Source organism: Sus scrofa, chromosome 3 (genome assembly GCF_000003025.6).
Source record: "Sus scrofa isolate TJ Tabasco breed Duroc chromosome 3, Sscrofa11.1, whole genome shotgun sequence".
Taxonomy (NCBI): domain Eukaryota; kingdom Metazoa; phylum Chordata; class Mammalia; order Artiodactyla; family Suidae; genus Sus; species Sus scrofa.
The window spans coordinates 936,412-950,227 of record NC_010445.4 but is presented as its reverse complement, the minus strand read 5'-3'; the positions used below and the strand labels follow the sequence as shown (position 1 = coordinate 950,227).

General features: G+C 62.9%; 1 long non-coding RNA gene across 3 annotated transcripts in view; it reads left to right on the top strand.

Moving 5' to 3' along the window:
• LOC106507343 overlaps positions 3,491–13,816 on the top strand; it is an 87,722-nt gene continuing 77,396 nt past the window's right edge. For all 3 annotated transcript variants that reach the window (XR_002342189.1, XR_002342191.1, XR_002342190.1), the window contains exons 1-2: positions 3,491–3,861; positions 11,313–11,410. This is a non-coding gene — a long non-coding RNA (uncharacterized LOC106507343). The remainder of the gene's footprint in view (positions 3,862–11,312; positions 11,411–13,816) is intronic.

Genomic DNA, 13,816 nt, shown 5'->3' with positions numbered 1-13,816 from the left:
GGCCTGGACTGGCCAGGGGGCCCCTGCCCCCGCCTCCGAAACCTTCCTCCCAAGCTTGTTCCACCCGGGACTGAGGCAGTGAGGTCTCTTTGCCAGCAGGGGGAGGCAGAGGGCCACTCTGCAGAGTAGCTCCATTTTACTGATAAGGACACCGAGGCTCAGAGGGGCCTGGCAACCGCCCCAAGTCACACAGCAAGTCAGCTGGGCCTGGCCTTCCACCTGACTCTGGGAGCCCCTGGTGGGTGGGGGTTTGTGTGGGATTTGGGGGGGCGGGGGTGTAATCTCACAAAGGGTGCGTTGTCCAGCCGGTCAGGCAGTGGGGCAACAGGGCTGGCCCTGCACACGCCTCAGAGGTGACCCCCTGGGGAGGAGCTCCCCCCATCATGGCTGCTCCCCGGGACCCCAGAGGCCGCCCTGGGAGTGCTGGGTGGGCTCAGGGTAACAGAGCCCCTGTTAGTGGTCAGGTCCCCAGGGCAGTTCTGTATGACCCCATCATGGCAGGACAAGCAGGAAGGCATCCTTGGGTTGCACCAGAGTTACCAGGTCGTGCAGCATCCGTGCAGCCAGGGGGCGGGGGGTGGCATGGGGACCACCAGGGTGGTCCATTGCTACAGGGGGGGCCTGGTGTCACTGCTGCCCCTAAATGTGGAGGAGACTCAGCCGGTTCTCACCCAGCCAAGGGGGCCCACAGCCCAGATGGGAGCCGGGCACAGCCATTCCAGAGGGCACAGCACTGAGCGAGAGGCCCAGCCGGACGTGAGCCCACATCTGGGCGGTTCCCAGGCCTGTGTATCCAGGGGAACCAGCATGCCCACCAGTGGACCGGGGAGGACGTGTCCAGGGAGGGCTGTCCCCTGGATGGCACCCCTCACACCCACGCTCACCTCGCGGCACCCGCAGCCCCGAGGGCCTGGGGGCTCGAGTGAAGGACACTCAGGGCAGAGACACCTGGGACTGACGCCTGGCTGTGTGCGGGATGGGGGGCTTGGGGGGGTGTGGGCTGGGCCGGGGGCTCCTGCCTGCCCTCCCCCGTCCCTGCTCCCACCCCCATAAGCTGGGCCCCTTCCCTGCCATCCCTCCACCCTGGCCTCACTGCAGTGCTGCCTCTGCTTGGCCACAGCGGCCTCCCTCCGGGCAGATGTGCCCTGGCCACGCCCCCGCCTGGAGCCCCGTCCTCCCCAGGCCAGCTCCTTAAGACAGGTCCCTGCTGACTCACCTGTGTGCCCCCCTTGGAGGGGCTCTCTGAGCCCCCGACTCTGCCCATTGCCCTGGCCCACTCTTGACACCTGGAGGCCCCCTTGGGAAGGTGGGTGTTTGTTTCGTCTCCAAGACCCACGTTCCCACTACGGTGTCCCCAGCACCCAAGACAGTGCCCGGCACGCAGGGCGGAGTGAGTGAGTGATGGAGCCTGCGTCTCCGGCCGTGACACTGGACCACTCGCCCGCCAGCCCCAGAGACCGCCCGCCGGCCCCAACGCGGGCCAGCCCCCGGGGTGGGGGCTACACAGCGGGCCGCCCCTCCTGCCCAACTCAGACCTGAGTCACCTGAGCCAAGCAGGTGCAGGGGAAGACTGAGGGACACAGGAAGGGTTCACGACCTCGGGGACTTTTGGGGGCAGTTCAGAGCTGGCGGCCCTGCCTCCCAGGCCCAGAGGGACCTAGGTCTGTGTGGCCACTGGGATCCCGTCCCCAGCCTCAGCTCCCACACCTCTGCAGGGATCTGGGGGCAGTGACCCCCCCTGGTGACACAGCCCCTGGCCAGGAATGGGGGCATCAGCACGCACATGAGGTCCCTGCAGCTCACTGTGAGACCACAGGGGTGGGGCCACCATGCCACCTGGCCCCTCACCGGCCTCCTTCACCCCTGCAGCCCCCACGGGCTGGTCCCAGCCCTCCCCCCACGGCTCCCAGGGCCTGGTGGAGGCCAGGGGGTCCCCCAGGGCAGGAGTCTCAGTCTGTAACAGAGAGACCTGGCCCTTCCCACAGATGGCACCCCAGCTCCCTGTGCCCTAGCCATTCCCCAAGCCCAGAGAGGGAAACAGCCTTCCCTGGGTCACACAGCATGGAGGACAGAGGCAGGAGGAGGCAGGACCTCGGGGGTGGGGGTGCAGGGGTGGTCCCCTGGGAAGCAGGCCCATCACGGGTCCCGGAGAGTCATGTAGCCACCCTCTGCCCTTTGGAAGAGGAGCAGCTGTCCCGGAGCTGCCCCCGTCACACATTGGCATGGCGGGGCTGGATCTTGGGGTCCTTGGCCTCCATCTGAGAGGTGCAGAGAGCAGACCCTGGACCCCCCCCAAGCTAGGCCCCCCAGGGGAGGAGCCTCACCTGGCTGGGCCCAAGGCGGGAGCCACAGCCCCCCCACAAAGAGCATCTGTGTCGTCTTCCACCTCCACCTCCCAGCATCTCAGGGTCCCAGGAAGAAAGGGCTGCCCAGGTCTCTAGGTGACATATCCAGGTGTGACCCGGCTTCCTCCAGCCCACCCAAGCCCTCCCTGGGCCACTGAGCCAGGGCTGGCGGGATCCCTTCATGGCGGAGTCACTGAGCGGGCACCCACGGGTGGAGCCCGGTCTGCTCGGTGGGCACGACTCCCCTCTCTTCCTACCGAGGCCTCCCTGCCCGCAGTAGCTGCAGGGCTGGGGGGGTGCACACTAGTGGGTGGGGGCTGACGAAGACCCCAGAGGGGGTGTCAGGGCATTCTGGAGCCCTGGGTGCCTGGAGCTCGCTGTGCACGATGGACGTGAGCTTGGGCAGCCCCAGCGGGAGGGGTGCAGCCTGAGGTCGGGGATCCCTCCCACCCAGCGTGGGCCGGAGACCCTGGCCCTCCCCCACGGCCCTCCCCCCGCACCCCCACGCGGCCCCTAAGTCTGGCGCCCTGACCCCCAGGGCCCTCCTGCCCCAGGCCTCGCTCCCAGCGGAGGCCGGCGCCCAGGTGGCTGTGGCAGGTCCTGCGAGCCCTTCTGGGCGCCCACCTGGATGCCTCCCGCAGCCCTCGCGGCTGGGGCCCGAGCTTCCGGTCTGCGCTAAGCAGGTGTCCCAGGTGGGCCCGAGACGCTGATGAAGACAGACGGCGCGAACGCGGCCCATTACGCTGTTAATAAAGAATATCACACACACACCTTCATCTGCAGCCGCTGACACTTCACCAAGTACATCAGGCTGTAATCCAATTGAAACGCAATCTCGAGAACATCTTATCTCATCACAAATTGAAATTATATCATATTCCTCTTTTCTTAAATTAAAAAGCTCAAACCTCTTCGTTCGCTCTCACGCGGTTGTGTAAAACTTAATCAGTGGTTTTAACAACATGCTGTTTCCATATGGGCCATTTCCACCCGCATTTATTGACGGGGGAGAACTTTCTGGAAAAGGTGATGGGGCGGGGGAGCGGAGGCCTCCGGCTCCGCGCCCGCGCCCGGGGCCCGTGGTGGGCGGGGCCCGCGGCGGACCCGCCCCTCAGCGCGCGGGGGCGGGGTCAGGGCCTCCGACGCCGCCGGGAGGGGCTTGGGGACAGGTGTGTAAGCGTCCAGCACCGCATTTGGGACAGAGACGGGGGGTGCACGACTTGGTGGCGCAGTGAGGGACCCGCTGAAGAGCAGCGAGGGCGCCGGGAGGCAGCGCAGAGCGGACGGCCGTCCAGGAAGGAAGCCCCGCACGGCCGGGGCCGGAGGGCGGGCCCAGAGGGCACACGGCGGGCGCGACCAGGTCTGCTGGGCGTCCCAGGCTTTCTGGGCGGCTGTGCGTTACGACAGAGCCCCTCCCTGTCAGTCCGCAGAGGAGGGGTACCCCCAAAGCCCCGCCACACCGGGCAGCGTGCGCGGCACGTGTGGCCGGCGGGCACCTGCAGCGCGCCCAGGCCAGGTAAGATGCGCCTTCCGAGTCCCACGGGCGGCAATTCCGAGGCTGAGACCAGAGAAAGAGTAGGAGGCTGGTTCAGAGCATATGCATGGATCCCTTGTTGAAACGGGGTATTGCCTGTGTGCTGGGTTCCGTAAGCTCCAGAATTAAACCCAATGTCCTTCCTTTGCTTATTTGCAGCTACTAGAAAATTCAGAATTGCTCGCAGGCCCTTGCTGTGGTGGCTTTGCATTCTCTGTGTTGGTTAGGGCAGCTGTCTGATGGAATGAATGCCGCTTCGTGATCCTGTGTGCCAGTTTCAGGGTGTCTGCCTGTGCCCGCTCTGGGTCCCCTCCTTCTTGGCCGCCTTTGGGGGCGCGGACACCGCACTGCCAGCAGGCAGAGGCCCCGAGGCAGGAGGGAAGGTCTGGCCACAGTGTGGCTCAGCTGGGAGAGGCTTCAGGAGGGAACCCTGTGGTCAGACTTGGGGTGAGAGGGAGAGGGGAGCGTGTGGGGGCAGCCCTGATCACGCCCACCCCACCCAGGGGGACCTGGTCTCTACTCAGAATTTCGTGGCAGGGCCACCCGAGCTGCTGAGGCACCGGGAGGGGTCGTCTGCCTCTGGGCCTCCGTGTGGGCCGCTGAAGCCGGGGAGCTGGGGATTCTGTGTGTCCCAGGGCCACTGTGACAAAGCGCAGCAGGCTGGGGGGCTTGAAACAGGGGAAGTTTGTCCCCTCCCAGTGCTGGGGCCAGAAGCCTGGGAGCAAAGCCCCTGCAGGGCCACCGACTCAGGGCGTCAGGAGAGGGTCCTGGGGGCTCTGGTGCTCTGAGGCTTGTGGCTGTGCCCCTCCGTCTCTGCCTCCGTTGTCCCGTGGCCTCTCCTGCGGGTCTGTGTCCAAGCCCCCCTCTTAGAAGGACACCAGTCACTGGACTGCAGCCCACTGTCATCCAGCGTGAGCTCATCCTGACCACATACACCTGCAGAGACCCTGTTTCAGGAGTTGCTGTCATGGCTCAGTGGTTAACAAACCCGACTAGGAACCATGAGGTTTCGGGTTCAATCCCTGGTCTCTTACTCAGTGGGTTAAGGATGCGGTGTTGCCGTGAGCTGTGGTGTAGGTCGCAGACGTGGCTCGGATCCCGCGTTGCGGTGGCTGTGGTGTAGGCTGGCGGCTACAGCTCCGATTAGACCCCTAGCCTGGGAACCTTCATGTGCTCTGGCTGCGGCCCTAAAAAGACAAAAGATACACACAAGACCCTGTTTCATAGATTCTGGGGGCAGGGCTTCCACACAGCTTTGGGGGAGGCGCGGTTCCACACACAGTGGGATCTTTTGCAGGCTTGCCGAGGCCAGATCCTCCCCTGCCACCTCTGTCACTGGAGGACACGGTGGCACCCACCTGGGCCCTGTGTCCTAAAAGTGGTCCCGGGGTTCTCTCGGGCAGGTGTGGGTGATGGTGCTGGGAGCCCAGAGGCGACACGCTGTCTGGCGGCGAGGGGGAGGGAGGCCGTGCTTGGACAAGGCTGCTGGGCAGGGCTGAGGACCTACCCTCTGCCCCCTCCCCCGAGTCCCCACATTCCCCCCTGCCTGCATCTGCTGTAGGCCTGCGTGCCACTCACTCCAGGGCCCCGGCTGTGCATCCCTGCTCGTTTTCCTTCTTTTGTTCGGATGCTGCCCCCTTCTAGGAAAATGGCCCCCTCCCCAGCCCTAGGAAATGAATCATCCTTTGTACAAGCCAGTCGTGGCCATTCTCCTCCTTGATAGAGGAGGCACTGGCAGGACACACCCTCCTTTTTTGCTGGACGATTTCACACCTGCCTGGATGCATGGTGCCACAGCAGCCGTGTTGTAACCATGAGGCAGACCATGGCTAATACGTTGCGGATGGCAGGGCAGAAGGATTGGAGACAACTGGGTCTTTCACAACGCCACAGGTCTGCTGAATCAGCCCTCCTGGAGCCTTGCTGTCTCGGGGTTTGTCCCACGGTGTACGACTTTCCTAGGGCTGCCCTGACAAAGTGCCACAACCTGGGCGGGTGGCTCAAAATTCATTTCCTGGCAGATCTGGAGGCTAGATGTCTGAAGCCAAGGGGCGGCAGGGTGGCTCCTCCTCAGGCAGCGAGGGAGCGTCTGTCCCAGGGCTGCTTCTGCTCTGGAGTTGTCAGCAGTCTGTGGCTTGTGGCCACCTCTCTCCGTCTCTTCCTGTGGCCGTGGCCCTGGGTAATGAATGAATCTTGTTCACAGGCCCCCTTTTTAAAGGGACACCAGTCCTATCGGATCACAGCCCATCCTAATGACCCCATTTCCAAATGAAGTCACATTTTGAGGTTCTGGGTGGACATGAAGCTGCGGGGGAGGGGGGACCCATTCAACCCACGGCAGAGAGGACGATAATCCTTTTGTCGTGTAAACTTTGGCTCAGATTGTCTGATATTTGTAGATGCTATGGAAGTTATTTCCCGTAGTGGGGGTGTGACAACGAACAGAGGCTCCGCCGTGAGATTGCCTGCGGGAGGGTCAGCAGGCCCTGGGCAGTGGGGCCCCAGCTCTGGCCGGGAGGTTGGTGGTCGAAGGATGAGCTCATGGAGAATCAGATGCACCTGTTACCTGTGGCCTCTTGGATCCCAGACTGCAGATTCATCCAGGCTGGGAAGTAGGAAAATATTCAGAGTATCGATACAAATCGGAAGGAATTGCTGGCTTCCTGGAGTTCCCATCGTGGCCCAGTGGTTAATGAATCCGACTAGGAACCATGAGGTTGCAGGTTCGATCCCTGGCCTCGCTCAGTGGGTTAAGGATCTGACGTTGCCGTGAGCTGTGGTGTAGGTTGCAGACGCGGCTCGGATCCCGCGTTGCCGTGGCTGTAGTGTAGGCTGGCGGCTATAGCTCCGATTTGACCCCCAGCCTGGGAATCTCCATATGCTGTGGGAGCAGCCCAAGAAATGGCAAAAAGACAAAAAAAAAAAAAAAAAGAAAAAAAAAGAAAGAAAAAAGAAAAGAATGTATTGACAGCTTCCTGTGGCTTCTGGCGGTGTCACAAGGGAGAGGAATTCAGGGTGAAGGCAGCCAGTCTGAACGCTGGAGGAAGGACATTTTGGGTTTGCTAAAGTGCACTTTTGTCTAAAGCCAGGCATCTAACCTGATTAAATATTTCACAAAGGGAAGCCAGTTCTTTTTGTGGTGGTGGTTTTTTGACCCTGCCTGCAGTATGCAGAAGTTCCCAGGCCAGGGATGGAACCCATGCCACAGCTGTGACCTGAGCCGCGGCAGTGACAACACTGGTTCCTTAATGGCTAGGCCACCGGGGAGCTCCGGAGAGCCAGTGCTTATGGTCCAAGCTGAAGCTCTTGCCAGCAGCAGAAAGAATGTAGAAGGATCAGCAGGAGACACCTCCAGTTTCCAGGCCTCCCTGCAGACCTCCCGTTGAGAGAGAGATATGATCATGTGTGACCCTGCTCCCCTTCCATCTTTGCTGGATGCCATCTGAGATGTGGGGCGCCACAGCAGCCAGCTTGGGACCATGAGGGAAGATATGGCTGCCAAGCAGATGGGCAGGGCAGACCAGGGAAGGCTCCTGGGTCTCTGTGGATGTCCTGCGGCTGTTGCTGAGCCCTGAATTAACCAACCTGGCCCCTTCTTACATGGAGACTTCTTGTTCTGAGCAATAATAACCCGGGATTATTTGAACCTGTGGCTGGCATGTTCTGATAGCCAAGTCAAGCAGCCAAATGGACGGCCAGCTGCACGGTGGGGCTCCCCCCTCGCCCGTGTGCGCCCCTGACCTGACTGCGAGCCCCGTGGAGATGAGGACCTGGCCCTGACCGCACAGTTGCACGGTCCCTCGGGGCCTGCTCAGGGGACAGAGTTGCTGTGTCCATCCAGGACAGGGTGGCCTGGGGCTTGGCGACCATCCGCTTCTCCCCGCCTCCCGCGGGGTCTGCACCGGGGCTGTTGTGTGGCTTTGAGCAGGGCTTTGGCTTCTTTGAAAAATGGGGGCCCCAGGGCTAGTGACACACTCCCTGCGCTATCTTGTATAGGTGGTTTTGTCCGCGGCAGGTGCTGCTGGCTGGTCCCAGGAGTGTAGCCCGCGGTGGTGGGGTGCGGTGCTCAGCCGGTTCCCCCCCCGCCCGTTTCCACTGGTCTCAGGTCAACCTGCCAGCAGGTGGGTGGGCAGCCGGGGCCTAGTTCTCTGATGGCGCCAAACCCAGCTGTGCCATTGATGTCAAAGAGGGGGGTGGACAGCCCCACCCGTCTGTCCCCTCACTTGCCCCGGGTCTCCTGCCTTCTCCGCCTTTGGAATCATCCATTCTGACTTCCCGCGGCCAGGACGTCCTGTCTCCTGTCTGACCGCTGCAGAAGGCTGGGTGCTGCCAGTTCCGTATCAGCCCTTGGGCTTGGGTGGGGGGCCAGGAAGGGTCCCCTCCTCCTCCAGCCTACTCAGGCTGACCTTCGAGGGACCCCAGGCCTGGCTCTCAGGCAGGGGGATCGGTCGTGGGGGGTGGCTGTCACCACTGACGGAGGGGGGGGCGGCTGCGGGGTGGGGGGACCAGCCAGCAGCGCTTGGCGGGTCTCCAGGCAGCAGCCAGGTAGCCGGCTGTGTGCCTCCCTCCCCTGGAAGTGGGGGCCCCAGGGGACCCCCGTGTCACATGACCCATCAGCTGACAAAACAGGATGACTCAGCCGGCAGCTGTCGGCCCCTGAAATAATGACAAAAACAATTAGCAATCCAAGCAGTAGCCTTTCCTTAATTATCTCCTCCGAGTTTAATTAACTAGCTAAATTATCAGCAGTAATGTAGGCATTAATTATGTCAAATTACAGTGTAAAACTCACAAAGTGTGGAAAATGTCAATTCAGCTTGGCTCACCTGCCAAGCGGGGGTGGCGGCGTGTGCCCGTACCTGTGCTCCCACCTGCGGGGGCCGCGCCGCGCGGGGCCCCAGGGCGGCCAGGCCGGGGCGGGGGGCGGCGGCCACCGGGCTGGACGCGGGCAGGTGTGGGGTCGGGGTGGGCCGGGCCCCGGGGACCTGGGCCGGCGAGGTGGGGCTGCTCTCAGCTGGGACCGAGGGAGGCAAGGGAGCTGCTCCCCGACCAGATGGCCAGGATGCTGAATTATTAAATTATGAATATTAATACAAATCAGACACAAAAGAGGTAATAATTTTGCTGCCCTACAGAAATAATTAACATAATTTTGATAAATTACATGATAAGAGAATCTCAAAATTGAGGTAGATTTATCTTAATTAATATCTTGGACCGGCTCTGAAAGGTAAATTGTTCCTTGGGGGCTGGGGCAGGCTGAGTCCAGGGTGGGTGCGGCCCGGCCGGGGCTTCTTTTTGTCACGAGGCGGGGATGGGGGGCAGGAAGATGGCAGCCGTCTGACCCAGGTGCACGGGGGCGCCTGAGCAGGGGGGACCCCAGTTTCTCGAAGCCCAGTTAGTGGGCCCAGCCGGCCTCGTGGGCCTTTTAGTACTGTGGGCACTCTGGCCAAGTTCTCCCACCAGAACACACCCTGCTGTGCCGTGGGACACCGGCCTGCCAGGTAAGCCACACACCTGCCTTCCTACCTATACACACCTGGCTGGGGAGGCAGGGTCCCCAGGGCTAGGCCCAGGGGCTTGGTCTGAGTTTTGAAGGCTCTGAGCTGGGCCCTGTGCCTCTGGGCCTATGCTTCCCTTTGGCACAACGGGCGTTGGGGGCACAGACTCTGAAGACGGTGGGCTGCCCCTCCTGCCCCACCCCTCCTGGCCCTGGTTTCCCCGCCAGTCCTGTGGTGGGGCAGCAGGGGTGGGGAGCAGTCACCACACCAGAGGGACCTCTGAAGGTGGTGGGCGAACCTGGCGCAGTTGACGCCTGGGATACCCAGGGCCCTCCAGCCGGCCTGGCCCGACTCTAGCAGCCTGGCCCTTTGTGGCCTGTGACCACGAGGGTCCTACTGGGGGGCTTATGACCCAGGGGGCCCTGGGGCTAGTAGCTGCCTCCGTCACTCTCCTCTCGTCCCCTTCCTCTGCTCCAGCAGCACCTGTTCTCAAACAGGGCCAACAAGCGTGGCCCCAGGGCCTTTGCACCTGCTGTGGCTGGCCTGGCAGTTGTTCCTCGAGTACTTGCCTGGCTCCCTCACCTTCTCAAGGTGGTCGTGGTTCTTTGGGGCGCCCTCCCGGACCCCATGACTCCCCCCCCCCCCGTATTCATCACACATGGCCTCCTCCAGTCGGTGCACTGCATGCTTGCTTATTGCTAGCTTCCCCCACAGAACACAAGCCCCACGACCACACGGACTTGGTCTGTTTGCCACTGTATCCCCAGGGCTTGGCACAGAGTAAATTTTGCTCAGTTAATTAATTGATGAGCCTGAGGGTGGGGAGGATCCGGGGCCCAGGACACAAGGGCCTGGCGAGTTCCTCCAGCCGCCGGGTGGAGGCTGGGTTCGTGGTCCCTGGACCATGTCACGGGTTGGAGACCAGGGCTGGGAGGGCAGCGTGGTGGAGACGCTGGTCCGGGAGACAGACCCTGGACTCCAGCAAACACCCGTTTCCTGGGCAGCCTCGGTTTCCCCATCTGTGAAATGGGAGAACCTGGCTCACAGGTGGTCCCCGGGCTCCGGCCTGGGGGTGGGGAAGGCTTCGTGACCCACAGCCAGTGATGTCCAGCGGGGTGGCCCCACGAGGGCTGGACCTGCCAGAATTACAGACTGGGAGCTTGGTCAGAGGCCAGAACAGGGTGGACAGAGAGGTGCCAGGCTCTGTGTGACGTCAGGGGCAGAGGGGTGGGCGGGGTTAAGAATTTTGGACTTAATCCTCAAGGCTCCAGGGAGCCTTTGGAGGGTGGCAGGCGGGGGCGGGGGCGGGGGGATGTGTTAGATCTGGATTTGTCTTAAATGTTTAATTCTGAGACGTTTCTTTTTTTCTTTCTCTCTCTCTTTTTTCTTTATCTTTTTAGGGCCACACCTGCGGCATATGGAGGTTCCCAGGCTAGGGGTCTAATCGGAGCTGTAGCCGCCGGCCCACACCGCAGCCACAGCAGTGCGGGACCCAGCCGAGTCTGCAACCTACACCACAGCTCACGGCAGTGCTGGATCCTTAACCCACTGATTGAGGCCAGGGATTGAACCCGCATCCTCATGGACGCTAGTCAGGTTCATTAAGCACTGAGCCACGATGGGAACTCTGAGAGATTTCAAACAGAAAACGGCGTAATAGATGCTCCTAGACCCACCACCCAGATGAGACCGTGTGAACACGCCCCGGACTTTCCCGGCCCGGGACGCGCTCTCGCTGGGTGGAAAGCTTTCATTTCAGAGCAGTTCAGATTCACAGAGCAGCTGCACAGACGGCAGGCAGGGACCCTGTGCGTGCACACTCTGTCCCCTGGTGCCAACGCTGCGTCGCTTGGGTGCGCGTCCCCGCCAAGACACCAGGGCCGGAGCCTTCCCGGCGGCTGCGTTACTTTCCTCCTCCCTGCTCTCTTCCAGATCCCGTGTGACTCCTCGTCCTCGCCTGTCCTTGGCGTCCTTGGCTTCGTGACGTCCTTGCTCCCGTGCCCCTGGGCGGTTCCGAGGAGAGCTCACAGGTATTTTGCGGGGCGGCCCTCGATCTGGGTTTGGCTGCGGTTTTCCAGGGGTTAGACCGGGGTTCTGGTGCGGGCAGGGTCGCATCCTCAGACCCTGGTTTTGAGGTTGCGCCTGGCCGGCTGGGGAGCAGGTGGTTGGGGGGGGGGCGCAGTGGCCGCATCCGAGCGCTTGAGGGTGGGCTGGATGCAACTCGGCCGCGGCGGCCAGAGGCCAGTGGGGAAGGAGCGAGTAGGTGCAGCCGTGTCGGGAGCCTTTGGGGAGCAGGGCCGTGAGGATCCCCGTTTCGGGCCTGGGCGCCTCGGTGGGTGGTGGGCGGCTGGCAGAGCTGGGGGTGAGGGTGCGTCTGCTGTCCTAGAATGTCACTCCACACGAAGGCTCAGGGCCACCACACCGCACTCGGGGTGGGGGGGACGGGGACAGAAAGTGGGGGGCTGGTGTCGTAATTAATTTGTCAGCGCCGCGCTGTTGAATTACAAACGAATGCCCCCCAGGCCCTGCCCGTGCGTGAGCCCCTCACCTCCCGCCCTGCTCGGGAGGGGCTGCTGGAGAGCCAGGTGGGCAGGTGGTCCCAGGGGAGGAGGTGGTGTCGGCCCAGGGGGTGCAGGGGCGGGTGCCCATGGGGCTCTCATCATTACTGTGGTGCCGACACGATGCGGCCACCCGACTTGGCAGGGGCCTCCCTGAGGACTGGGGCCTGGGCATCGCCGAGCGCTCACTGTGTGACCCGACCGGTCCCTTCCTACCTCCTGCCTCCATCTCCAAGAGGGGCCTGTGGCAGCCCTTAGAGCAGCCCACCCCCCGTCTCCACCAGGAAGCGTGGCGGTGTGAGCCGTGCACTCCGTGGCTTAGTTTGGGTTCCTCTGCTCACCCGGGCACCTGTCTGCCATCCACCCCATCTGTCTGTCTTTCCTTCCCCGTCTGTCCTTCCGTCCGTTCGACAACTGTGAGGGGGTGTTCGTAGGTTACATTGGCAGCTTGGCATCTGAATATCCAAGAGCAGGTCCCTGAGTCCGCCTGGCCTAGCTGATGCACCTGCGGTGGGTGGGTGCGCAGGGGTGAGCCTGGGCACGCACGTGTGTGTGTGTGTGTGTGCGTGCGCACACGTGTGTGCACGTCTGTGTGTGGGGGGGGCTCAGATGGTGGCAGCCTGGTGGGACATCCGTCCTGAGCCCCTTGCCCGGAGCAGGCTGGGATTGAGCTGTGGGGGGCCTGACGCCCCTTCCGCATGCAAGGACAGAGGAAAGCAGGCCCCTGACGGCTCCGCTTTGCTGTCATGGGCCCCAGAGGGGGCAGGTGCATCAGTGTGGGGGTGACACTGGGCACGTGCCGGGTGACAGCGGGACCGGTGGCTGCCCTGCCCATGGCCTGTTCAGCCTGCCGTGGTCTTCAGGCTCCCCCCAGCTCTGCCCCAGCCTCGGACTGCCTGCCTGTAAAATGGGTTGAAGGGCTCAGTGTGCCGCCCTCTGGGAGAAGCGGCCGTGTTCCAAGCGTCTGAAGCGTGTGGACCTCGTTCCTCCAGGGGTCCCAGAGTTCAGCGTCCAGGCCAGATGTGAGCCGGGGGTCCCTGCCCGAGACGGGAGTGCACTGGTCCACCTCCAGCCCTGCTTCCAGCTGACCCCTCACTTCCTTGGGGGAGCCTCCGTTTGCCCGTCTGTGACGTGGGGCTGGTTGCAGGGATGGAGGGAAGCTGTAGGAACGGGGGCCTCGCTCTGCACCAGCACACAGTAGGGCCTCCTGAGACCTGCTGTGGTCCGAGTTGGGGCTGCAGCCCTACCCTCTGCTCCAGGCCCCGGTGCTGGCCTCATTTTCCAGATGAGGCTGTGGAGGCTCAGAGAAGTGAAGCGACTTGCCCAAGGTCACACAGCCAGTCAGTGCTGCCCTTGGGGTATGAAAGGAGCCATGGTGCCACTGGGCCCTGAGTGACAGAGGAGCTGGGGGGCAGGGGTGCAGAGAGCAGGGGTCTGGGGGCCGGGGAGGGGAGGAAGCTGGGCAGGCGTGTCAGGGGCATCGCAGAGCCAGGCCAGCTGCAGCCCCTCCTCCACCTCCAGGTAGCCCCAGCGTGAGCCCCCCCCTGCCCCCCCTGCAGGTGCAGGGCCTGCCATGCACATGGCAGAGGCCATCCATGGTAGCAGGCTCTGCCCAGCTCCTCTGGCAACTCTAGCTGGGCTGGCACCAGGGCCGACGCCATCTGCCCCGGCAGCCCCTTACCCTCTCCTTATGCCTCCTCCTTGGAGGGGTGCTGGGCAGGAGATGCCGCAGGGGCAGGCAGAGGCACTCAGGCTTCCCATCAGGGACAGCCACGGGCGCCAGACAGTAGACCACTGGAGCCCCCAGTCCCTGCCCCCTCTCGGCTCTTGGATTCCTGGCATCCTGCGCCAGCTGGAGGGGGCAGGGACAGAACCTCA